General features: G+C 43.6%; 1 protein-coding gene across 1 annotated transcript in view; it reads left to right on the forward strand.

Annotated features, from left to right (window-relative positions):
- LOC126455701 (ATP-binding cassette sub-family C member 4-like) overlaps positions 1-27,295 on the forward strand; it is a 285,023-nt gene that overhangs the window by 137,452 nt on the left and 120,276 nt on the right. The window lies entirely within an intron of this gene.

Below are 27,295 nucleotides of genomic sequence, written 5' to 3' on the forward strand. Positions count from 1 at the left end.
GGTCTCCTGCCGTTTTTAAGCTACTGCCTGTGTTTCCAGAAAATAATCGTCGACAGAGCCACGTTACTTCCCGAATGGATTTTTCGCAATTATTCAGCTTTCCCGCCAAAGTTTCTTGTATTAAATTTATGCTACTGTCTCGATAACATCATATTCCCTTAAACCACATAGATTTTATTTTGGTTTTGGGAGAGAACTCTATAACCTTCACAATCTGTCTGGCGAGGCAGTTAAAGTATTTACGTGACATGTCGTAGTATAGTGTTCACTAATACTGATGTGAAGAACCAAATTTGGTACGAAATTTCGCACTCATAGTTCGCATTTATTTCCATCTTACCTCCTTATACAAAATAAATAACAAAAGGATTAATTGGTTTACCAAAAAATCGAAAATATATTTCGTTCTAGCGCATACGTCAAGTTGTCCACAACTTTACAAACATATCTCCATAAGAGCTTAAAACATTGGTCCGAATCAGGACCCGGACACACACCTTTCATCGAGTTCGTGTTCCTGTCTTTCACATGATTTTAAGCTGTCAGGAAGGTTCACAGCCGTTTTCGTTCAGATGCAGATAGAAAGTTTCACGTTGGAAGCTTAACGTCGCGTCGATAGTGATGTCTTCAGAGAAGGTGACGAACTCAGTTTCACAATAAACTGGACAGAAATCAGCCATTGACTTGGAGACATAGGGAAACTATGGAAATCTAGTTAAGTATGGGCATACTAGGATTTTGATGAGGCTAGCGTCACAATCAAGTGAGGTTATTGCTCTGGGCGATTCAGAGATAGTATAAGTATGTGACATGGAAGATGTCAAAAGTGTAACGTCGCCTTCTGTCCTATGGTCTTACAGATAATGGTATACATGCCGGTATAAGTAGCATTCATTTCAGAAGAGCTACTGAAAAAGGACCATGACATTAGAGACAGTAAACGTACACTATGTGATCAAAAGTATCCGGACATCCCCAGAAACATACGTTTTTCATATTAGGTACATCGTATTGCCACCTACTGCCATGTAATCCATATCAACGACCTCAGTAGTCATTAGACATCATGAGAGAGCAGAATGGGGCTCTCCACGGAACTCACTGACTTCGAACGTGGTCGAGTGATTGAGTGTCACTTGTGTCATATGCCTGTACGCAAGATTTCCACACTCTTAAATATCCCTAGGTTCACTGTTTCCGATGTGTGAATGAAGTGGAAACGTCAAGGGACACTTACAGCACAAAAGCGTACAGGCCGACCTCGTCTGCTCACTGACAGAGACGGCCGACAGTTGAAGAGGGTCGTAATAGGCAGACATGTATCCAGACCATCACACAGGAATTCCAAACTGCATCAGGATCCACTTCAAGTACTATGAAATTTAGGCGGCAGGTGAGAAAACTTGAATTTCATGGTCGAGCGGCTGCTCATGAGCCAAACATCACGTCGGTAAGTGCCAAACGACGCTTTACTTGGTGTAAGAAGCGTAAACATTGGACGATTGAACAGGTAAAAATCTTTGCGTGGAGTGTCGAATCACGGTACGCAATGTGGCGATCCGATGGCAGGGTATTGGTATGTCGAATGCCCGGTGAACGTCATCTGCCAGAGTGTGTAGTGCCGACAGTAAAATTCTGTGGCGGTGGTGTTATAGTGTGGTCGTGTTTTATATGGAGGGGGCTTGCATCCCTTGTTGTTTTGCGTGACACTACCACAGCACAGGCCTACATTGATTTGAGCGCCTTCTTGCTTCCCAATGTTGAAGAGCAATTCGGGGATGGCGATTGCATCTTTCAAAACGATCGAGCACCTGTTCGTAATGCACGGTCTGTGGCGGAGTGGTTACACAATAATAACAACTCTGTAATGGATTGGTCTGCGCAGAGTCCTGACCTGTATCCTATAGAACACCTTTGTGCAGCACTGCGTGAAGAATGGGCTGCCATTCCTAAGAAACCCTCCAGCACCTGATTGAACGTATGCCTGTGAGTGTGGAAGCTATCATCAAGAATAAGGGTGGGCCAACACCATATTGAATTCTATCATTACAGAATGGAGGGCGCCACGAACCTGTAAATCATTTTCAGCCAGGTGTACAGATACTTTTGAGCACATAGTGTATGTCCCAATTAGTGGCTAAAAATCAATTCAGAAAATAAACCATAGAAACTCATACACCATGTACACCCTTGTATCTGCTGTGCTTTAATACCAGCATCAAAGCCTTTTGATGGGTGTAATAAAATCAAACACTATGCATTCTGAAACTGAAAATTATACATATTCTGATTTCTAGCTGAAATCAAGCATTGATTTTAGCCATGGGCGACCTGTTATTTTCATATTACGTATGTAGCAACATATTTTCTGCGAAATAATGAATACTTGGATTATATTTTTAACATTCAGCCAGGTAAAAACATAATCAACGAAGTTGTAAACATTTTATCTGCGTTTATTTCTGTATATAATTTTTACAATCGCCAGAACTACCATTTATTAAATGAATTCCGCTTCTTCAGTAAGCAGGACTGGAAGACAACGTATCAGTTTGCTAGAAATCTGAAAAATACGTGTAAAATACAGAAACAGTTTGGAGAGCAGAAGAAGACCACATGGGAAAAGTTGATTACTAACAAAAATGTTGTAGTGAGTCGTATAATATTACCATTTTATCGCCTCAAAATCTTCGTCATACATATAAGTTTTAGATCTGAGGATCAACATAAATGCTCCTTGTAGTGAGTATTCATGCAGATTAACAAAAAAAAAAAAAAAAAAAAATGCTTCAAATGGCACTATGGGACTTAACATCTGTGGTCATCAGTCCCCAAGAACTCAGAACTACTTAAACCTAAGGACATCACACACATCCATGCCCGAGGCAGGATTCGAACCTGCGACCGTAGCAGTCGCATGGCTCCGGGCTGCGCGCCTAGAACCGCGAGACCACCGCGGCCGGCCAGGTTAACAAAAATTTGCTACTATGGTCTACAAATGTATACGCCAGCACAGCTACTGATGTTGTACTCTGTGTTGCGTACTATTATTGTCCTTATAATAGTGCCTCTTATTCAGCTACACTAGCACTCATGCTTTATATGCAAGCCAAACCGAAATCTAGCAATAAAGTTTCAGATGGAATAATACTATAGGTCTAAGCGATTGAAATTTGTACATTACAATTTTCTTTACATTCATATCGTAATAAATACAGGTACAATGCATTTACATTTCAGTGTCCGATGCGGATAAACCTTCATGTCTATTTGTCTGAAATGGAGGTTTTTATTCTTTCTCTTACGTGCCAAACACGAGAAAAATTAAAAATTGGCGGCACATGATCTTCCTTTAGTTTTCTTCCGACAACAGAGACCTCGATTTGAAACATTCAAGCAACAAATGTTTGCTGCACAGCGTGAAAGGTTTTTTTTTTTTTTCGTTGAAAATGTTTCCCTTTCAAGGCAGAGTTTGAAACATTCCTTCGCCCTCACCAGTGGGAAAACTGTTACTGGTGTTAATGGTTACGTAAGAAGAGGTTCGTTTCGTGAACAAAAATTAAACGCGCAATAATTAATGTTTAACGAACTTTCGTACGAACTTTTACGAGACTGGTGTATAAACTGTGACCTTTATCAGTAAATTCGTAACCTTTTTGCACAAATACACATTTTTAAATAGAGGACGACATGCATCTCTTCGGTAATAATACCACTCCTAAGTTTCAGCCTATAATTTAAAGCGTTATCGCGAAAATTTTCGCATTTTTAAAACAATCTTGCATACAGAAAGAAATACAGTAACCGGTTCCTTTCTTTCACCGAAAAGATATAGGTTTTATGAAGACCTGAGTTTCATCCGCTACACCACAAACATATTGCCATACACATATGCACGTTACAGTCATTCAAAAAATGGTTCAGATGGCTCTAAGCACTATGGGACTTAACATCTGAGGTCATCAGTCCCCTAGACTTAAAACTACTTAAACCTAACCAAACTAAAGCCATCACACACATCCATGCCCGAGGCAGGATTCGAACCTGAGACCGTAGCAGCAGCGCGGTTCAGGACTGAAGGGCCTAGAACCACTCTGCCACAGCGGCCGGTTACAGTGGTTCATTCGCGAAGCGCCCCACTACCAAAGCTGGGGTCGCACGCCTGCATGGTGTCGTTCGACTCTGACGCAGCCGGTTCGAATCCTGACAGTGGATGAAATCTTCACTGCAGGTATTTGGGTGGCGAGGGGAGGAGAGGTGATGGATGAAAGGTCCTGGTCACCAGACTTTGCACCATTGTTCTGAACTAAATTCCATCACACTTCCATTGTGTCCCCTGTAGTGAGGGCATATGACACTGTTAACCGTGATCCGTGAGTCGGATGGGGATGAAAAGTGCGGCGGCCCTCTTGGTGCTATTCGGGAGGAATAGGCTTATATGCCGGTTCCGTATGACATCCTCTCCCTTCTCTCATCATCACACAACAAAATCATTACACCACTGCAGTCACCTACACGCAACAGAGTGATGAGACGGCTCTCATATACAGAGTGGAAAAATCACTTTGTGCACGGAAGAAGAAAATCCTTTCCTCAGGGTCTCCCATCAAACAATGCGATGCTTTTTTTTTCTCTCTTTCTTTCTCTATTCCGCACTACTCCAGCTTCCCTACAGCGAAACATAACACGTCGTATGCAAGTCAGAGGAAGGTAACGGAAAACCACTACTACTAAAACCTCGGTGAAGGCAGCAGTGTGTGATTCCCGTGTTGTTTCCACCGCTCACTAATGAGCGCGTGACCCGCAGAAAAATTCTTATCTGGCAGCAAAAGGACGATTTTGCTCCCATGACGTACATGGGTCTCTTAACGCTCACCATTGCGCTTGCTCCTGTTATAGAATGCTGTTTCACTTGAGGGTACTTCTTCTCCAACACAACGTTATTCAGCTGCCATAGAAAGCACATAATGTGTCGATGTACTGAAGGACGGCATCTCTGCCATTTCAAACTGTCAAACTGATAGCAAGTACGGCTTCGCCTAGCTTAATGCCACATATTTAACATAATTTCAGTGTTAACAGGAATCAGTATTTGACTGTCAACTGCGTCATTTCTTTAGCTAGGCAAGATTTTGGTTCGCTTAACATTTCGCTTACCGCAAAGGCATCAATCAGTCACTCCTTGAGTACTGCAACATCTTGATTTTATTTACAAATGGAAATGGAAATGAAGTCCCATGCTTCCTGACAGAGCGTAGGGGAACGATGCGGGAGACCCGCATCGCCGTACTAGGCTAGGTCCTATTGGAGGTGGTTTGCCGTTGCCTTCCTCAGACCGTAATGGGAATGAATGATGATGATGAAGACGACACAACAACACCCAGTCATGTCGGGGCAGGTGGAAAACCCTGACCCCGCCGGGAATCGAGCCCGGGACCCTGTGCTCGGGAAACGAGAACGCTACCGCGAGACCAGGAGCTGCGGACCATTTAGAAATATTTCGTAAAAATTTAGGTGTGCCATGCCGCGCAGTTAGAAAAACGTTTCAAGTGTAAATTATGTTTTCAAACTATTTGACACTGAAACTGTGTACCAAACCAACAGCCGAAACCAGAGCCTTAACTTTTATCTGCAATACTAATCGGCAAACACGAACCCGCCTCATAGCTTCAATTTTCTCCTTTCCGAACAGCACAGATGCTCTTCTGCGTACCTTTTTGGACTAGCGTTTACGAAAAACAAGTATATCCTATGCTGGTTTAGCCACAGAGGTTGTTTTCTGAATATTCATTTCACTGTATGGTGGATTATATTTCGTCTTCACACTTCCTGACAGTGTTCAACTGTTACAGTTTCAGAACAACATATAAGAGGCAGTAGAATGAAATAGCGTTCGCGGATATTCTGTTTGTCTCATCACTCGATCGTACCAAATTTCAGTTACGGAAAAACTGTTCTAAATGTTCAAAAACAAACCGAAGCCAGTGCTGAAGAATACACTCAAGAATTCTAGTATACCGTACCCTCTGGATCCGCTAAATGTTCGCCACTGAAACAATAATACACTCACGTATGAAACACAGCCACATGCACACTTCTTCCTTTTCTTGTGCCTTTGTCCCGCATCGGTGCAAGGTCAGCATGGGTATTAATGGATTTGGCATGGTTAGTTTAAGGAGGGGCCAAATGCCCTCCGTGCCGCCAGCCCGTTACCCGTGGAACGGAAACGTGTACCACAAGCGTTGGCGCCAAGTGTTCATGTGAATGTGAGCGAAAGTTTTTTTAAATGTTCGCTAGTGGCATGATCAAGGCAGGTCTTGGGTACCAGCCTGGTATTTACCTATTGTGATGTGGGAAACCGAAGCCACACAAACACACACACACACACACACTCACACACACACACACACACACACACACACACACAAAAAGGTTTGCGTCTACGCACCTATTCATCCAGCTCAGCAAGTCGTTAGAGGATGAGTAGTTTCAGAGATGTGGTCGGCCGATTATTAAATTTTATGCGATTACTCTCTTTAGCAGATTTGTACCAAATTACCATCTCGTGATTACAGCCCGTCTCATTACTGATTCTACACACGCGCACACACACGCACACACGCACGCACACACACACACACACACACACACACACACACACACAGAAACACACACACACACACACACACACACACACACACAGTAGCACGGAGTGATTCATTTAATCCGACGACGATGTTTGAGGCGGGACTCGAATCCGCTGTCTCTACTTTCGAGACAGCAACACTGCCCCGAAACCACAGACGCCAGCGACTAGTCGCTTAACCGCTTCTATTAACCAACCCACTGCATTACCGCAAGCAGTTTCTCTCTTTTTCATTTCGGTACCATCACTTATCTCTGCTAACGGTAAATTGTCGCTGTCAGCGACCAAGTCGTATTCATCTTCATGGAAACCGTCACTAATACACCCTTATGCGGTAGCGCTCCAACGGAAAACGTCCAGTTCCATTACCGGTGATGGAAAAAGTATGATCAGTATTTTCCTGGCAGGAGGAGGAAAAGTGAGAGTGTACATTGAGTCAACTCAATGGTTAAGGCTCTGCCCATCCCCAGGCGCGTAAAATGAGATTCAAACTTCATTATAGCTATCCTGTTTACCTTAATCGTTTGAGGCGAACGATTCGTTCACAACGGTGAGACCAATTTCATCTCTCGTCTTTATCCGATCTCAAAATTGACGACTCCTTGAACCATATAATCTTGCTTCCAAATTTTTCCGTAGTACTTCATAGACAGGTCACGTCACGTAGTTGACACTGATCCCGTTCGTGGTGTCGGAAACTCGGATTTTGCAGCAAGCCCTACATATACTATTTCTGGGAGAACGCGATAGTGTGGTGAAACATCTTAGTTCAGAAGAAGTCTAGAAACACTATTTGTAAATACTAACATGTTACCTCTGTTTAAAACAATGTGTAATCGTGGCTTTTTGTCAAATATTTCCGTATTGTCCAACCACAACTAACACGAATGACTTAAGAAAATCAACAAGTTCATGCCTTAGTATGAAAACTCGCTCCTCCTGCCGGATGATCCTTGAATAAAATGAACTGAGCATCCAGCAATGTTAATGTGGTAACAGGTGTCGTTCGCTCTCTTCTCATAGCATCTTGTAATCTCTACACGTATAGCCTATCGTGTTACTGGACGAGTTATCTTACACTGACTGCGAAGCACGTGGACCTTCCATGTCGCTAGCACGAAGTTTCAGCATATTCCCTTTGTTTACTCATTGCTGCTTCCACCTATTACAAAACTACAACAGTTCTCTGCACGAGACTCATCAGTCATCCAGGAATCAGATTTTAATCGGCAGTCTAGACCCAGGCTAAAAATGGATGCCATTTCAATATTTTAAATGGTTCAAATGGCTCTGAGCACTATGGGACTCAACTGCTGTGGTCATAAGTCCCCTAGAACTTAGAACTACTTAAACCTAACTAACCTAAGGACAACACACAACACCCAGCCATCACGAGGCAGAGAAAATCCCTGACCCCGCCGGGAATCGAACCCGGGAACCCGGGCGTGGGAAGCGAGAACGCTACCGCACGACCACGAGATGCGGGCTTTCAATATTTTACCATGATTCTTTATAGCCCAGGATGATATAGCACAATACTCTTGATTCTAACAGACAAATAGGCTGAGAGAGTACCTTCCCGTGCCAGGACTTCCAAATCCTCTATGACTTTGCAAAATACACTCCTGGAAATTGAAATAAGGACACCGTGAATTCATTGTCTCAGGAAGGGGAAACTTTATTGACACATTCCTGGGGTCAGATACATCACATGATCACACTGACAGAACCACAGGCACATAGACACAGGCAACAGAGCATGCACAATGTCGGCACTAGTACAGTGTATATCCACCTTTCGCAGCAATGCAGGCTGCTATTCTCCCATGGAGACGATCGTAGAGATGCTGGATGTAATCCTGTGGAACGGCTTGCCATGCCATTTCCACCTGGCGCCTCAGTTGGACCAGCGTTCGTGCTGGACGTGCAGACCGCGTGAGACGACGCTTCATCCAGTCCCAAACATGCTCAATGGGGGACAGATCCGGAGATCTTGCTGGCCAGGGCAGTTGACTTACACCTTCTAGAGCACGTTGGGTGGCACGGGATACATGCGGACGTGCATTGTCCTGTTGGAAGAGCAAGTTCCCTTGCCGGTCTAGGAATGGTAGAACGATGGGTTCGATGACGGTTTGGATGTACCGTGCACTATTCAGTGTCCCCTCGACGATCACCAGTGGTGTACGGCCAGTGTAGGAGATCGCTCCCCACACCATGATGCCGGGTGTTGGCCCTGTGTGCCTCGGTCGTATGCAGTCCTGATTGTGGCGCTCACCTGCACGGCGCCAAACACGCATACGACCATCATTGGCACCAAGGCAGAAGCGACTCTCATCGCTGAAGACGACACGTCTCCATTCGTCCCTCCATTCACGCCTGTCGCGACACCACTGGAGGCGGGCTGCACGATGTTGGGGCGTGAGCGGAAGACGGCCTAACGGTGTGCGGGACCGTAGCCCAGCTTCATGGAGACGGTTGCGAATGGTCCTCGCCGATACCCCAGGAGCAACAGTGTCCCTAATTTGCTGGGAAGTGGCGGTGCGGTCCCCTACGGCACTGCGTAGGATCCTACGGTCTTGGCGTGCATCCGTGCGTCGCTGCGGTCCGGTCCCAGGTCGACGGGCACGTGCGCCTTCCGCCGACCACTGGCGACAACATCGATGTACTGTGGAGACCTCACGCCCCACGTGTTGAGCAATTCGGCGGTACGTCCACCCGGCCTCCCGCATGCCCACTATACGCCCTCGCTCAAAGTCCGTCAACTGCGCATACGGTTCACGTCCACGCTGTCGCGGCATGCTACCAGTGTTAAAGACTGCGATGGAGCTCCGTATGCCACGGCAAACTGGCTGACACTGACGGCGGCGGTGCACAAATGCTGCGCAGCTAGCGCCATTCGACGGCCAACACCGCGGTTCCTGGTGTGTGCGCTGTGCCGTGCGTGTGATCATTGCTTGTACAGCCCTCTCGCAGTGTCCGGAGCAAGTATGGTGGGTCTGACACACCGGTGTCAATGTGTTCTTTTTTCCATTTCCAGAAGTGTAACTCACATGTTTTAGCGGAGAAGAGGAGTGTCACAATTCAGTTTATTGATGTGAAAGGACCGATGAAAGACCCAAATGAAACACACAATTCACTGCTTAGTGATGCTTAGATCCCGATTTCCTTCCTTGAGATGCAAACAGATCTTGTCGTAAATGGAAGTTAAAAAAAAGGAAAGAAAAAGCTGACTGGAGTTACACTGATCGTCATAAAACAGTGCTGAACTCAAGACAAGATGGACTGCCGCCATTGTTGGCAAGCAGGTGCCACACGTACGAAATGATTACACATTTTAAGATTTGAAGGACCAACATTTATGGCGCTACACACACACATATATATATATATGTATAAATACGGCGTCGGATCCCATGGTAGTGGATAGATGTTACGGCAGGTCCCGGATGTAGTTCTGTTAGACTCTATCCCATGCTGCTTGGATCTGAGCTCACAGTTCCCGCAGATTCGTCGGTAGAGGTGCGGTCTTGATTGCATGCTCCTTGGCATCCCGCACATTCTCCAATGGGAAGAGATCTGGCGATGGCAATCCAAAGTTGAAATGCAAGCTATGAAGGTGGCAGCAGTATAAGGTCTCACGTTATCCTGGTGAAATATGGCAGTGGCGTGAGCGTTCACGAATGACAGAACCACCGGTCATCAGTCCCCTAGAACTTAGAACTACTTAAACCGAACTAACCTAAGGACATCACACACATCCATGCCCGAGGCAGGATTCGAACCTGCGACCGGAGCGGTCGCGCGGCTCCAGACTGAAGTGCCTAGAGCCGCTCGGCCACAACGGCCGGCAGCGCTGTTGGCAGCCGGGGTGCTCTCAGCCCTTGTGAGGTAAACTGAGAAGATACTTGACTGAGAAGTGGCGCCTCCGGTCACGAAAACTGACAACGGTCAGTAGAGCGGTATGCTGACCACATGCCCATTCATATCCGCATCCAGTGACACCCCTAGGCTGAAGGATGACACGGTGGCCGGTCGGTACCGATGGTCCTTCCAATGGCTACTCGGACGGAGTTTAGTTTAGTTCACATCAACCGATGGACACATATCATGGCCCCGCTCACGCTCCCCGAATGCGCTGCCGACCGTCCGATAGTACTCACTGACACTGCTGACGCAGTGCAACACACCCACCCGGTCTGCCGTTGATTGGTCGCATCCTTCTGTGTTCATTTCTTTTCAAGACGATCAATATACATATTACACAACACGGCTTCTCTGTTAACGTTCGAGCTCTGCTCTCAAGAAACGTAAGAATAGACTACTTCACTTCTTCCACTCTACTGGATACTAAGCAGCAACACGGAAGATCTTCTGTGCTTTGCTGTTAGTAGCACATAACTTGCCCTATGCCACGAAAGGCTATACTTGTAGACATCACAATACGTACGAAGAAGACACTCGTCATTTAATTTCATTAAAGGATCATTCGCTAGGAGGAATGTGCTTGTATGCTACTGTCTGAAGAATTTCATTTCCTTCCGTCACGGAAGAGCCACGATTTCAGTCTAACAGATAGCGTTTCAATAGCTCTTCTGGGCCAAAATGAACGTGTCACGGTTTCACCACATGATCCCTCCCCCTCGCCGTCAATAGTCTCTGAACGCACAGGACATGTTCCTCCCATTCCATTTCGTTCTGTGCCTCTTTCATATTTCTAATTCGCAGATCTGAGGAACTTCACTTCTGAGATTTCTCGTTGTCTAAGACATTTCTATCAGGCCCCAAAATTCTGCTCCGTGTGGCAAAGCGGGAATTGGAATTTTCACTGTCATCATTTACCGTTTATCGTTCGTTCGGTTCGTTTTCCAGTGACTAAGATTTCTACAGTATACTGTATGGACACTTTTAGAAAGTTGCCAGTATTTTGCAAAATTACCTGAACAAATTTGTTCTAAGAATTTCCCCTAGCATTATAAACACAATGTTCAACATGATGCACAGTGTGGTGTTTTCTTGCGGTGCCGAAGGCATCCATCATGCTAACGAGTTCTTTGTCGCACGTCTGTTTCGTTACCCCATCATTCAAAGAAATGTATAAGCAATAATTAAAGAGTAGTGTTTTCGAGATTTCGAGATCTTTGTGGTCTCTCTGGAGCGCTGCGACTAGTTCTCCAGCTCCGATACAGTTGTCTTTCATTCATCTTTTTTTGTGAGATGAGGGAGGGGGGATGTTCAAAATGTGTTTTCTCATTGGTGTCTCAATTTGGGGGACCGTGTCGACAGGTACCCTCCCTCCCTATCCCACAAATACAACTCACCGACTATATCTACATCTTCATCTGCCATTTACATACATACTCCGCAAGCCACTGTATGGTGCTTGGCGGAGGGTATCTGGCACCACTACTAGTCATTTCCTTCCCTGCTCAACTCGCAAACGGAGCGAGGGAAAATCGACTGTCTATATGCCTCCATACGAAACAAATTTCTCGCATCTTATCTTCGTGATCCTTAAGCGAAATGTGAGTTGGAAGCAGTCAGCTTCAAATTCCGGTTCTCTAAATTTTCTCAGTAGTCTTCTGCGAGAAGACTCCATGGATTCCTACAGCAAAATGTCGACACGCGCGAGAAAAGGCCACATCCCTTATGAACTTTAAGGTGGGATAATGTTGTCACATTGGCACTAAATTTCACCACCATTCTGCCCAACACCACTGTGGACGTGTCACGCGATGCGAAGGCCATCACACCCCCTCTTACCAACATTTCACTCCTTCTTTTGACGTCTCTGCGACGGAGGTCAGAACCGCGACACCCAGTTTTTAAATCACGCGATTTTCTTATGAGTGGCCTACGGAACCATTCCACACACACTGCCGCATAGAACCGGCACGGAACGCCCTCAGGAAGCGGCATAAAGGGCGTCAGTGAAACAACACCTTCCCTTGAGGCGTTGATACCCATACACTTCACTTCACCGTCGAAAACGATAGTTTGCGGTGCGTGAACAACAGTTCGGTGTTCTCGACTACGTTCGACACCGATACCGCACCATTGGCGTTTCAGCCCTTGTCTAAGGACATCGTGGGGCCGCAACCCACTGAACGTGACATGGGCTCTTTGGAGTGCAGTGCGACCGCAGTTTTTGCTGTGGAATACAGGGTGGAACTACCAGGATCCGTTCGAAAGCATTCGGCGAAATTTGAAAGTGATCCGAAGCAGCACAGAGGTTTATGCTTTTTCAGCGCTTCTGTTTCACTCACTCCTTTAGCGTGATCAAGGGTGGGGGGTGGAGGTTACTACATTATCAAGAACCCCCAGTTCGGCAATACCGTCAAGGCCACCCACGTACCATTACCGAGCACTTTAAATGTGTACTTGTCGTAGACAAGCTCCTGAATGTAGGCAACCCCACCTAAAGGTCGTTAGGAAGGCCGTGAGACTAAGTTGGTGTAGAAGTTCCTCACACATAGCCGCGCGGGATTAGCCGAGCGGTCTTGGGCGCTGCTGTCATGGGCTGTGCGGCTGGTCCCGGCGGAGGTTCGAGTCCTCCCTCGGGCGTGGGTGTGTGTGTTTGTCCTTAGGATCATTTCGGTTAAGTAGTGTGTAAGCTTAGGGACTGATGACCTTAGCAGTTAAGTACCATAAGATTTCACACACACATTTTTCCTCACACGTACATTCTTAAGTGCTCAACAAATGTGCAGATACTGTCAAACTGGGACCCTTTGCCATATCATTCACGTACATGATAATGTAGCACTCCCCCGTAGTCACGCCACAGGAGGGGCGAAATGGAAAGCTAAAAAGCATAAATCCCTTGGCTGCTTCGGATCACGATAAAATTTCGTCAGATGGTGTTGAAAGGTCGCTAGTGGTACCAGCCTATACACGAGAGCAAAAAGTGCGATTGCGACCAGCATAAACGAGAGGAAAAAGTGCTATTGCGTTGCGCCCCAAAGGGGACAGATTACGTTGAATGGGACTGCGGCCCCACGATGTCCTTAGAATAGGGTTGATACGCCCACGGGGCGGCAGCAGAGTCAGACGTATTCACGAATGTCGTCCTGTTTCTCATCTCACTGTAAACCGTCGCTTTCGATGGTGAAATGTGTGGAAATCAACACACCAAGGGAAAGTGTTGTTTCATTGATGTCGTTTATGCCACAATCTGAGGTCTTTTTGTGTCGATTCTGAGCGACATTATGTTTTAAATGTTTTCCTCGACCATCCATAAGAAAATCGCGTGAATTCAAAGGTGGATGCTTCGGTTCTGACCTCCATAGCAGAGGCGTCTAATGGAGGGGTAAAATTTGGTAAAGAGGAGGTATGACGACCTTCCCATCGTGTGACAGGACCACGGTGGCATTGAGCAGAATTGCGATGAAATTTGGCGCCACTGTGTCGTCATTAACCCGCCTCATATCTCACATGAACTTCTGAGCTGTGGCCTTTCTCTCTCATGTGTCGACACCTTACTGTTCAAAGCGTCGCTGAGACAGAGGGTGACGTCGCAGGGCGCCACGGTTTTACACTGCTAAAGGTTGTAGGCATCTTTGTGACAAATTACAAACTTATGCATCGCAGTGGGAGACAAATACGGTGTTTGCTAAAAGTGAACCTTTAATTTTGTTGCGGTGTGTAGATAATTCGTCCATCACAGGAATCGATAATCTCGGCGATTTTTGCCTTTTAGTGATGCCGATACTGGCAAGAAATCGGCGCTAGGAATTTCAAGACCGTATCAAAATCTCTAGAGTAGTTACTGAGACTAGCGCGGACATTCATAAAGAATCGAGCAAGGGACTTCAGTTTATATGTGTAGAGAGGAAAAATTTTATAAAATATTTTTATTTACTTACTAAAACATGACTGCAACTTACGTTTTATGTTTGCATTCAGTGATATTTTTCTGTTACGGTTCTGAGGATGATGAATGCAATCTAAGTTCTACTAGCAAAAATACAGGTTTCATGTGATATAATTACCACTTAACAATTTTCAGAGTTTTTTTTCCATTACTTATACTGTGAAACCTGTCTTCTTGCCAAATGTCATGATTGTAGGTCAATGTGAAGTACCCTGTAGATCCGTGCGACCTAACGCACTGCTTTCCGGGCGGGAAGGCGTGCCGGTCGCCGGCACGTATCCCCCTGGCGGATTAGTGTCGAGGTCCGGTGTGCCGGCCAGTCTGTGGATGGTTTTTAAGGCGGGATTCCATTGGCGAATGGTGGCTGATTCCCCTTATTCCGCCTCAGATACACTAAGTCCGCGATTGTTGCGCAAACACTATCTCCACGTACGCGTACACAATAATTATTCTACCACGCAAACATTGGGACTGTACTCGTCTGGTGTGAGACGTTCCCAGGGGATCCACTGGGGGCCGAACCGCACAATAACCCTGGGTTCGGCGTGGGGCGGCTGTGGGGTGAGTGGACTGCTGTAGCCTGTAGTGGGGTTGTGTACCACTGACGGCCACGGAAGAGACGAAGCCCCTCCGTCGTTTCTAGGTCCCCAGTTCAATATAATACAATACCATACGATACCCTGTAGATTCTGATGAGTGAATTTGTGAGTACCAAAATACGTGACATATTTGGCCACATCTTTTAATTTCATTGACTTATATCCTTAAACGTTTTAGGCGCCAAGTGACCGTAGATCATAGAATGTGACGTAAATTTCAGCTTGATGCGTCTACCCTTCCCTGAGAAAAAGAAGTTTAAATAGACTGACAAACAGTCGGATAACAATTGACAAAGAAGTATTTTTTGTGTGGTATAGTTACAAATCAACAATTTTCGGATTTTTACGCTCACCTGTACCGTAAAACCTTGCTTCTGGTTCTAGGTCAACGGGAAGTACCGTATAGGTACAATGAGTCGGTTTGCGAGTATCAAAATGACATACACGTCGGTATCTTTTGATTTCATTGACTTAGAAGCTTCAATGTTTTAACACCACCAAGGGAATGCACAGCTTCGTACATGACATAAATGTGAATTTGGTACACCTACCAGTTACTCGAAGAAAGATACCTTAAAAGACGGACAGACACCGAACGACAGACGGACAACAAAGCGATCCGGGTTCCATTTTTACCGACTGAGGCACAGCATCCTAAAAGAAGTGGCTGTCTTGTCTTGCCTTACTGTTCTCCCTGTGCTTTATCTTACCGGTTCCACCTGCGTAATCGCGGACTGTCAACTGCGTCAGAGTTGTTCTTGGTAGCAGAAGGTATGGACAGCCAGCGAATGGCAGAGTATACCTGACCGGAATATTTTCTGCAGACGCCCAGGCCGTATCTCACCCACGTGAAGTTGCCCTCGGGAAGCAACTCAAGTGTTTCTTATACAATGAAGCGCCAAAGAAACAGGTATAGGCGTGTGTAATCAAATACAGAGATACATAAACAGGCAGAATACGGCGCTGAGGTCGATGACGCCTATATAAGACAACAAGTGACTTGCGAAATTGTTAGATCAGTTATAGCTGCTACAATGGCAGGTTATCAAGATTTAAGTGAGTTTGAACATGATGTTATAGTCGGCGCACGAGCAATGGGACACAGCATCTCCGCGGTAGCGATGAATTAGGGATTTCCCCGTACGACCATCTCACGAGTGTACCATGAATATCAAGAATCCGGTAAAACATCACATCTCCGGCATCACTGCGACCGGAAAAAGATCCTGCAAAAACAGGACCAACGACAACTGAAGAAAATCGTTCAATGTGACAGAAGTGCGACCCCTCCGCAAATTGCTGCAGATTTCAGGCCTGGGCTATCAACAAGTGTCAGCGCGCGAATCGTTCAACGAAACTTCATCGATATGGGCATTCGGAGCCGAAGGCCCACTCCCATACCCTTGATGACTGCACAACACAAAGCTTTACGCCTCAAAAGGGCCCGTCGTCACCGACGTTGCACTGTTGATGACTGGAAACATGTTGCCTGGTCGGACGAGTCTCGTTTCAAATTTTGTCGAGCGGATGGACGTGCACGGGTATGGAGACGACCTCATGAATCCATGGACCCTGCTCGTCAGCAGGGGACTGTTCAAGCAGCTGGAGACTCTGTAATGACGTGTAATGCAATTGAAGTGATAGGGACCCCTCATACTTCTAGATACGACTCTGATAGGTGGCACGTATGTAAGCATCCTGCCTGATCACCTGCATCTATTCATGTCCATTGTGCGTTCCGACAGGCTTGGGCAGTTTCAACAGGACAATGAGACAGCCTACACGTCCAGAATAGTTACAGAGTGACTCCAGGAACACTCTTCTGAGTTTAATCACTTCCGCTGCCCACCAAACTCTCCAGACATGAACATTATTGAGCACATCTAGGATGCCTTCCAATGTGCTGTACAGAAGAGATCTCCACTCCCTCGTACTCCTACGGATTTATAGACAGCTCTGAAGGATTCGTGGTGTCAGTTCCATCCAGTACTACTTCAGACATTAGTCAGACCCATGCCACGTCTGTTGCGACACTTCTGGATGGGGGAGGGGGGGGCTACACGGTATTAAACAGGTGTACCAGTTTCTTTGGCTCTTCAGTGTATTAAATATAACTGGTGCTTCTTTTTATATAAATTCTTGCCCGTTTCCAGATCCGTAGTTTTCATGCAACTTTATTCTATATAGGTTGGCTGAAAAACTTGGAAATTGATGCAAGTAAAACTGTAAATCGTTTCAGTAAATTGTTCTTTGGGAGGGGGGAATTCACAGTCATGCATCATTTTAATTTCATTAATTTTGCTTTTATTCACAGCACTGGATACAATCATCAATTCCAGACACATCAGTTGGAATAAGACTTTACTCGTGATTTGGCTGTGTACACTGAATTGCAATCATCTCAAGAATGAACAACATACCGTAGTAAATCTCATGTAAAAACACCTCACCACGAACAAAGGCTTTCTTTTGTCACGGAAGGCATTCCTACCAACGCTAACGACACTGATCGTATCTGGAAGTACGGACAAAGCGCCACACACGGTGTGGTCGTTTCTTTGTAGGGGATAACGGAATCTGTTGTACCTCGCTTGTGGTCCGCAGCGCAACCGCACGTTTTGCCTGCAAGACGACACAGTACAGTATTTCGAAAGCAAGGAAAACAAGGTCTCGCTAGTGCTTGCGTAAGGTGGATAAAAAGTAAAAGAAAGAAAGAAGCGAATATCTTATTATGTACTCGTTTGCCGTCGAGGAAGAAGCTGTCTGCAACGAAGAATATTATAGTGGAACTTCTGCGGTCCGTAACAGGAGGCACTAATAACATCCGCTGGCAACTTCGCAAAGCTTTTCCACCACGATCTGAGCTCTGCACTTCGTTGCGAAAATGATGATAGAGATAACATGTTATTGTGCATGTAATCGTGTAAGTACCATTATATGCTCTCTCCGAATTATAAACTAAGATTGTTAACTGCTGAATATTGGCCTAACATTTCAATTTTCTTAAAGATCGTACCCTGAAACATAGTGCTCCTCAAGAGACTATCTACATTTTGTTTACTGAGATTATCGGTATGCACGCGACAGCATTTTTACCAATATGTCCCAAAACGCCGCCCATAGAAACGGAATTTTTCCGGGGCTCAAACCTCGGCTGCTGTTGGTGATGAAAAGGTAGTGTCAAGTGTTTCTGATAGCCCTTGGGCTAGAGACCATTTGTATACCCAAAAGAAGGATCGTCTTAGTGTCACTGTCCCACAGTACAGGGTTACACTTCCTCCTGCTCAGGCAAATGAAGCGAATCGGTTGGTTCTTTCTGCATTTGATGCGGTATACTGTGGCCTTGGTGCGACTTATGGAGGCACTATTAGTTCATGGTTGGTTCCTCGGAAACCTCCAGAAAAAGTTTTTTTTACTATATTTTCGCCATCACTAACGGACCAAATCCGAGCCGAGGATTCCAAGATGGCTATGCACAGCAAATGACCGAAATTTTGAGGGTGTATTCCAAAGATCCCGATCTGTAACATCCTTGAAAATTTTCTTGTTATCTTTATCCCTTTCCGAGGTACAGAGGTTCAAAATTACCCTACGCGTACACTTAAAGAATGCACGGAAAAATTAAATAAATCGACTGATGACGAGTACACCCGTACTAAACTCATGATTTCATTAACAAGCGGATATACCCGTGAATAAATGAATGAATAAAGCATTTGCGTAAATTCATGGCAGGTTTCTGAGTAAATCCTCAAAAAAGCATTTTCCACCATTTTTTCGCCGTCAGCAGCGGATCAAACCTGCAACCGTGGATACCAAGACGGCTACGCACAGACAATCGCTGTAATTTTTACAAGATTCCAGTCTCAGACAGCCTTGAAAATATTCTAAATATATTTATCCGTTTCCGAGATAATTGGAAATTTGTGGTAAGATCTTATGGGACCAAACTGCTGAGGTCATCGGTCCCCAAGCTTACGCACTATTTAATCTAACTTAAATTAACTTACTCCAAGGACAACACATACCCATGCCCGAGGGAGGACTCGAACCACCGACGGGGGAAGCTACGCGGTCCGTGACAAGGTGCCCAAGACCGCGCGGTTTCCGAGATACACAGGTTCAAAGTGACCCTACCTCTCCATTAAAATACGCAAGTAAAATGCGGTGTGAGGTGATAACGTGGTTTATAAAGTGACGCAGTACGGAGAAATATGCTGTAAAGTGTCTCCGTTATTACTAGAAGTGTTCTGCGAACTCCACATTGTAGTAATGAAGCACGTGCAAAATTTTTGTACACATAAAATCCTGTCTGAGATGCGAAATAAGTTTTGCGTAATTTCAGTTTCAGCTAAATTAACTATCAAAATTTTACTGACCCATCAAGTTCTTTTCATGTGAGTGGCAGGTCCTGCTGTGCCAGGAAAAAGAAGAGAACCAGCGGAGAAATGCTCCTACCGCACCACAAAAACGGCAGATATACTGCTCTCCATTAAAACACTCTGATTGCAAAGTGAGGTACCAGCTGCTTAGCTCTACCTTCCTCAGCAAAAATATTGGCATGGGAACGTATTTTTTTATGCTGGGAGAGAAGGAGACAGTAGCAGCTGTTGACATGTTGTTTAAATTCATTTTCTGTGAACAGAATAATATGGAGCTGTAATTTTGTATGAATCTATAAATCAGCGAACTCAAAAATTTTGAAAATGTAATGTGAGGCGTCATGTGTTGAGCGGTAGGTAAGCTTCGTGAACGCTTTAAGTGCACTGTTTTGATTGTAGACAGCACAGTGCATACTGTGTGCAGTGAAATTAAACAAAAATATAATAACACATTTTCATGTCGTGAACTAATATTACGAACAATCTGAACCGAGAGCGTACGGTGTTCCAACCGCTGCTAGGCAGCTGTGATTGTACGGTGACTTTTGAGCACAACACGGATTATTTAGTGCATACCGCAGACTATCGGTTCAAATTACAAACATATTTACGTTATTTTTTATTGTGGACAGTTGTATTATGAAATGTGCAGAGCCGCGATCGAACTGAAACCCATAAATCTGAAACTGTGACTAGTAACGGCTATCAAACATTATGACGTCGAGATACGTCACGCATTAATTGAATGAAGCGCGTCTTGCATTCTTCGCTGCGTGTAGATGCGTTAAATGAGATAATGCCACAACCATCGCGCGTTCCAGCTGCGTAGCCAATATGTGGCTACGAGCAAGACGACGATAATTAGTGGACGTCGCCGACTGGCCGACAGCACGAGCTAAGTGGAGACTGACTTTGAAAAACATTGATAATAAGCTCAATTCTCGTGAATTATATCTCTAAATAATGCTGTAAGGACTTCTTACAGGTGTTATTTTCTCACTGTCATTGATTTTACGTAACTGCAAATTACCACACTGAACTGCAGATGTTTTTCGTATCAGTAACATTCAGAATTATACTACAGGCCCCAAGTGTTAATTCTTTAAACCAATTAACTTATTGCAAACAACTGCTGTTACTAAAAATGATACCAGAGTTATTCAGCCTATGTGTGTGTGTGTGTGTGTGTGTGTGTGTGTTATTTTCTGGTATTATTTTTTACTTGCAAATTTTTTGCGCTAATTCTCGTATTGATTGTTGTGAATCGAGCAGTGGTGCTGTTTCCGCATTACGTTAGCAAACAGCAGCCGACCACGATTTGTCCAGTGTGTGTGGTAAAATATTTTGCTTCGCTGAAACTCTTTGATTTGGACAGAGGGTGAATGCTCATTATGCTACAGTTTTATGACTCTTGCTTGCGTGGATGAGCGTAATATTCAGTTAATCCTGGAAAGAATAAAATATTCTTGGCTTCAGTCACCAGTCATAGACCTATAAGTGGGAAATCAGGGGAGGTATCAGGGTTCCTCCATTCTAATTAGGTGAACACGATCATATCTAGTTAGATTAATATCCGAAGGCGTCCTGTTTCGTCACACATGGCCAAATTTTGTGAGAAAACTGACTCACTTACATCACATACGTCGACAATATACAGAACAGTAACACGGCATTATATGGCTGTTATTGAACCATGTAGCGAGAGGACACTGTTGTAGCAGTGACCGCCCCAAACCACGTCCCTACTGCTACAACCGCTGACGCGACACACATCACGCTAAGGACGCTGGCACAGGCCGTCAGCCCACGTGGGGGACTACTTCGTTGAATAGGGCAATGAAATATTACTCATAGTGTAAAAACTGTGCCACACTATCAATGCATATGTTGTCAAAAATATTTTCTTTAGATTAATTATTGTGAAAATCTTGAAGAATTATTTTTAAAGAATATTATGACATACATCACTTTTGCTCCTTTATTTCCGCTTACAGTCCTAAGGGAATAATCAGTTAAATGAAGCCACTGGCTTTGCTACAGCCATTGTGTTGGTTCTGTTGCCGGTACTGTCAAACTTCAAATTGCCAGTGAAGTTTGTTTTAGGTGTGTTAACAATTGTACAAGATACAGTTTTTTGTTTCTTGACTTATTAATTACGCTACAGAACTGTTGAAGTTGCATATATAATTTTATTGTGTGTCTTTGTGCGTTTCATGTTTATTGTTCTACTAACGTGTCTTGCAGTGTATGATAGAAACTTTCTGAAATGACTTTTGCAGGCACTAACAAAGATCTCAGTGTACCCCAAAACACAGTGTAACTTGATGTTTTTCTTATTTTCAGATGAGAAAGAAAGATAAGAAAAAGGAAAAAAATCGTAGAATCAGCGGGATTTCTATCCTAAACCTTTAGCTTAATATCCTTGATCGTAGCCGATTGGGCTACTGAGACACATTTATAAATAAACCATTAATGAGCTATTTATCAAACAGATACTGCACTACTCCATGGGAACAAACACTAGATATCGAACTCTCTACAAGTACTATAAACGGCGTCATTCTTTGAGTTACGAATAATATATTCGTGAATAAATTTGTCTGACTAATCTTCTTATTCGAATATTTTTTTGTAAATGTTGACCTCACTCTATTAATTTGATACCTCATTCGTCTATTTTACATTCTTCGCTTGGCTATGAAAATTTGGATTTTTTAAATCTCAAAACACTAATTAAGATCTTCTTAAGTGGCCCAATTATTCTTAAGCTTTCGAATATTGTTGGCCAAATGTTTTGAGTGCAGCGAGAACAGGACGTACTGCAAATAACACAATGGATTTTTGTCCGAATTTTTCATAGACAAGCTGTGACGAATGCGACTTACTCCTGTCACGAAATTTTGCCATATGTGACGAAAAAGAACCACCCTCCTCTCCTCAAATATTAATCTTTCACCGAGAGAGATGGCGCAGTGGTTCGACACTGGACTCGCATTCGGGAGGACGACGGTTCAATCCCGCGTCCAGTCATCTTGATTTAGGTTTTCCGTGATTTCCCTAAATCGCTCCAGGCAAATGCCGGGATGGTTCCTTTCAAAGGGCACGGCCGACTTCCTTCCCCGTCCGTAGCTATTACGATGAGACCGATGACCTCGCTGTCTGGTCTCCTTCCCCGAAACAACCAACCAACCTATTAATTTTTCAAGTTGAATTAACAGTCTGTAGTATGCACCAAACAATCCGTGCTGTACACAAACGTCATCGTATAAGCACAGCAATCTCGCGGCGGACAGCACGCCGTACATTTCAGGTAAAAGTACGTTCTCAGTTAAAAGTTCTTAATATCAGTCCCTGAGAGGGAAAGGCGTTAACATATTTCTGTTTAATTTCACAGTCCACGGTATGCACTAAACAGTCTGTGCGGTCTCCAATCAAAACAGTGTATTCAGGTAGATTAGCGGTTAGCACGTAACAGTTTTTAAGATTAATGAGCCGAGTAGTAGTTCAGACTAATTAGATTAGATTAGTACTTGTTCCATAGATCATGAATACGACACTTCGTAATGTTGTGGAACGTGTCAGGTTAATAACAGGTGTCTATACAAGATATTACATTACACAAAAATTACATGACACTTAATGTTTTTAACTTTTTTGTGGGAGTTGGGGAAATTACCCACTTATAATATCCAAAAATTCATCTAATGAGTAGAAGGAGTTGGCATTAAGAAATTCTTTTAATTTCCTTTTAAATGCTATATTGCTATCTGTCAGACTTTTGATGCTATTAGGTAAGTGACCAAACACTTTTGTGGCATCATAATTTACCCCCTTCTGAGTCAAAGTTATATTTAACCCTGAGCAGTGAAGATCATCCTTTCTCATAGTGTTGTAGCAATGAACACTGCTATTACTTTTGAATTCGTTTGATTGTTAATAACAAATTTCATAAGTGAATATATATATATTGTGAGGCTACAGTGCAGATCCCTAGCTCTTTAAATAAGTGTCTGCAGGGTGATCTTGGATGAGCTCCAGCAATTATTCTGATTACACGCTTTTGTGCAATGAACACTCTTTTACTCAATGATGAGTTACCCCAGAACATGATGCCATAGGAAAGCAGAGAATGAAAATAGTCATGGTAAGCTAATTTACTCAGATGAATATCGCCAAAATATGCAATGACCCTAATAGCATAAGTAGCTGAACTCAAACGTTTCAACAGATCCTCAGTGTGTTTTTTCCAGTTCAACCTCTCATCAATGCATACACCTAGAAATTTTGAATATGCTACCTTAGCTACCGATTTCTGATCGAAGTCTATATTTATCAATAGTGTCATTCCATTTACTGTGTGGAACTGTATGTACGTACTGTGTTTTGTCAAAGTTTAATGAGAGCCCATTTGCAGAGAACCACTTAATGATTTTCTGAAAAACATCGTTTACAATTTCACCAGTTAATTCTTGTCTGTTGGGTGTGATAGCTCATCAGCAAAAAGTACCAGCTTTGCATCTTTGTGAATATAGAATGGCAAGTCATTAATATATATTAAGAACAGCAGAGGACCTAAGACCGAACCTTGCGGCACCCCATACTTGATTGTTCCCCAGTTTGAGAAATCACCAGTGTTTTGCATATTATGTGAATTGCTTATTTCAACTTTCTGCACTCTTCCAGTTAGGTATGATTTAAACCATTTGAGCGCTGTCCCATTCATACCACAGTACTTGAGCTTATCTAGAAGTATTCCATGATTCACACAATCAAAAGCCTTTGAGAGATCACAATAAATCCCAACAGGTGACTTCCGGTTACTTAGAGCATTTAATATTTCATTAGTGAAAGTACATATAGCATTTTCCGTCGAAAAACCTTTCTGGAAACCAAACTTGACGCTTTGTTAAAACTTTATTTTTACAAATGTGTGAAGCTACTCTACAATACATTACTTTTTCAATAATTTTGGATAAGGCTGTCTGAAGAGAGATGGGGCGGTAGTTGTTGACATCAGACGTATCCCCTTTTTATGCAGTAGTTTAATAATGGCATACTTCAGTCTATCTGGGAAAACACCCTTCTTCAAAGAGCTATTACATATGCGGCTAAGAATTCCACTTATCTCTTGGGAACAAGCTAATAAGCAACGAGACACGCAAGTTTATGAATTCCGTGTCCGTGATATACACCTAAATCACAAAACGTATCACCGTCCAAACTTATTTTTACGATGGCCATGGACACAATACACACTAGCACTCTTGCGGCACAACCATCACCTCGTTGGTCTTGCTCCAGACGCGTTGCTCACGCTTTTCTCTCTCGACCTATCAATATGTTTCTACGTCGCTCAACACATCTCGCTTCACACTACACTTTCAAAATTTCTAAGTACATGGAAAATGAATTTAAACAACATGTTAATAAATGAGAAAACATGTAGCAGACATGTAGCATCAGAACAAATGAAAACACTAATTATATTCATGACGACTGCGCGACATAAACAGAAATATGGTTGGACAAAGAAATAAATTTATAGCGCTCTTCCGGAAATAACTCTTTCAATCTATTATGAAAATAACACAGAAAAAAAGGAAAAAGAAACCACAGGAAACAGAAAAAAAAATCTCTATCATACTGTAGTGTGATGTTCTCTCGAACCTCATATGATAAAAGTCTAAAACACAAATGAAGTCTGTTGTCTGGGTACTGCTTGTATTCCCGTAAGCTTAAAATACTACTGTCATCTTTTGAGCATATACAAAATTACACGTAAATTGTCTTTACAACAGATAGACAATAAGAATTACCTTTTCGTGTCTTTTAAATTATTCTACCAAAAGTACAAATAAATGACACAGTCTGTTTAAGAACGAATGTCATCTACCCTGCACTGGCGTGCAACAAAACATAACACAACTGATACTTTGTACGGAACCTTGCTAATCACGTTTTGGCTCTTATTGTGATTAGTCCTTTAGCTACAAGTGTTGTGAAATTGATGCTTGTTATTTTGTTTTATGATACTCGCGGTCTCTCAAATTATTCCTTATTACTGACCTACGCAATAAACTGAAAATTACAGATTTTTACATATTCCAATTCTATTTACAACATTAAATAAGTCTTTTCCATTGCTATCTTTCCTATTTTATTCTTCAATTTGCATCTTGTAGACGAATTCGGAGAAAAAAATTGAACTATTAGTACATTAACACTCATCATACTACGAAAAATCATGAAAAATCATCTGCCTTAGTTGGCTTTGCAAACTAAAAAATAATAAAACCTCCATATTTGAGTTTAAAAATAAAATTACGTACTTTTTGCACCTCGATTCATTTTTTCTGGACACAGTTAGTTGGAAGATACATCCATGTACGGACAAATTTACAATGCCCTGTCTTATTTGCATTTACCAGTTGTCATCCTGTTGAAATTACTACTCCTGTACGTCTTCTCTAGGGTTCATTTACTAACCCTTCTTCAATCTCTCTTGATGCGCACCATCACTATAATCATCCCATCTAACATTTTTTACTGATCCAACAAAACATATTATCCAATTACTTCCACGCCTTTACTGAATTCATTCACTCCCTCTGCCTACACTACAGCAAAGTCCCTTGCAACTTCGAACTATGATATTTCCTTTTGTTCCTCCTATCTTATCTTTCTCTTCTTGGCATGACACAGCCAATAGATCGCGAATGATTTTAATTGTTGCATACATTAAAAGCGAAGATCTCAAGCCATGCAATAAGACCACAGGCACGGCATGTATCAAAATATTGAGGTGACTTAAGTCATGGGATAAAGATATGTCTATCTACAGATGGCGGCAGTATCGCTCTCACAAGGCATAAAAGGACAGTGCACTGGCGGAGCTGTCATTTGTACTCAGGTGATTCATGTGAAAAGATTTCCAACGTGATTATGGCCGCGCGACGGGAATTAACAGACTTTGAACGCAATATGTCAGTTGGAGCTACACGCATGGGACATTCCAATGCGGGAATAGTTAAGGAATTCAGTATTCGAGATTCACAGTTTCAAGGGTGTGTCGAAAACACCAAATTTCAGGTATTACCTCTCACCACAGACAACACAGTGGCCGTCGGCCTTCACTTAACGACCGAGATCAGCAGCGTTTGCACAGAGTTATCAGTGCTACCAGACTAACAACACTGCAGAAATCAATATGGGATGTACGACGAATGTATCCGTTAGTAGTGCGGCGAAATTTGTCGTTAATGGGCTATGACAACAGACGACTGACACGAGTGCCTTTGCTAACAGCATGACATCGCCTGCAGCGCCTGTCCTTGGTTGGTGACCATATTGGCTGGACGTAGACGACTGATAATCCTTGGGCTTGTCATATGAGTCCCCATTTCAGTTGGTAAGAGCTGGTGGTAGGTTTCGAGTGTAGCGCGGAACAAATGGCTCTAAGCACTCTGGGACTTAATATCTGAGGTCATCAGTCCCCTAGACTTAGGGTTCCGGATGTTACGTTCCATAGTGCTTAGAGCCATATGAACCATTTTTATAGAGGCAGCATGGCTCAGTATTTCTGCTTCCAAAACTTGTTGACTCCATGCTACTTCGAGTTGATGCACCACGCTGGGCAAAAGGAGGTCCGACACGATATTAAGAGGCATTCCATGACTTTTTGTCACCTCTCTCTCTCTCTCTCTCTCTCTCTCTCTCTCTCTTTCTCTCTCTCTCTCTCTCTCTGTCTTTCTCTCTCTCGCTCTCTCTCCCTCTTTCTCTCTCTCGACACACGTTGCTT

Source organism: Schistocerca serialis, chromosome 2, assembly GCF_023864345.2.
Source record: "Schistocerca serialis cubense isolate TAMUIC-IGC-003099 chromosome 2, iqSchSeri2.2, whole genome shotgun sequence".
Classification (NCBI taxonomy): Eukaryota; Metazoa; Arthropoda; class Insecta; order Orthoptera; family Acrididae; genus Schistocerca; species Schistocerca serialis.